Source organism: Octodon degus, unplaced genomic scaffold, assembly GCF_000260255.1.
Source record: "Octodon degus isolate 3935 unplaced genomic scaffold, OctDeg1.0 scaffold00010, whole genome shotgun sequence".
Classification (NCBI taxonomy): domain Eukaryota; kingdom Metazoa; phylum Chordata; class Mammalia; order Rodentia; family Octodontidae; genus Octodon; species Octodon degus.
This window is the reverse complement of record NW_004524586.1, coordinates 19,655,215-19,656,560: the sequence shown is the minus strand read 5'-3', so window position 1 is coordinate 19,656,560 and position 1,346 is coordinate 19,655,215.

Below are 1,346 nucleotides of genomic sequence, written 5' to 3'. Positions count from 1 at the left end.
TACTCATTATTGAGTGTTGACTTCGTATCCAGCTGTGTGACTGAAGGTGATTACTAAGTCTAGAAGTCTTTTGGTGAAGTTTTTGAGATCTACTATGTGTAATACCATGTCATCTGCTTGTAACGATCATTTAACTTTTTCATTTCCTACCTTTATTCCTTTCATTTCCTTCTCTTGTTTAACTGCTGTAGCTAATGTTTCTAGAACTGTACCAAATAGAAGTGGTGATAGTGAAAATCCTGGTTTTGTTCCTAATTTTAAAGTGAAAACTTTCAGGGTTTGACCATTTAGTATGATGATGGCTATTGGTTTATCAGATGGTTTTTATCAGATTGAGATAAAGACATCTATTCCAATTTTCTGTAGGGTTTTTATTATGAATGGTTATTGGACTTCATCAATGCTTTCACTGGATCTATTAAGATAATCATATAATTTTTGTCTTTGACTTTGTTAATATGGTGTATTATATTTATTGATTTGCATTTGTAAATGAGCATCTGAAATAAACAAATAATTCTCAGATTAAGAAGTATAAATGACAAATACATGACAAAATGTTCAACATCACTGATCATTCAAGAGACACAAATTAAAAACAACACTGAGATTCCATCTCACTCTAGAAAAAAATAACTATTATTAAGAAATTAACCAATGACAAATGCTGGAGGGACTGTGGGGAAAAGGGAACCCCTCTTCACTGTTGGGAGGAGTACAGACTGGTGTAATGAGTATGGAGGTTGCTCAAAAAGCTAGAACAAGAGATCCCATTTGAACCAGCTATCCCCCCTTCTTGGTCTCTTCCCCAAAGAATTAAAAGCATCACACAACAGTGATATATGCACACCCATGTTCATAGAAGTATAGTTTTTAATAGTTAAATCATAGAAGCAACCCAAATGCCCATCAACTGATGAACAGAAAAAAAAAATGTGACTTTTTATACAATGGAGTACTACTCAGCCATAAATAAGGATAAACTCAAGACTTTCTAGGTAAATGGATAGACTTTGAGACCATATTGTCAAGTGAAATAAATCAGGCACACACACCTCAATATTACATTGTCTCTCTGCTGTGAGAAACTGGGAGCATAAATAAGGAGGCTAAGAAGAGGTAAGGGGAGGGGAGGGAAATGGGAAGAAAAAGAAGAACTAAGACATACTACGTGCAGGCACAAGTTCCCTATGATGAGTGGAAGCATTACGTCTGTCTAAATTGTACCAAAAAACTTTTTTTTTTTTTTTTTTTTTTGTATTTTTTTTTGGCAGAACCAGGGATTGAACTCAGACCCTTGCACTTGCCAAGGATCTTTTTGTTTTTTATCTAATCTGAAAGTGGAT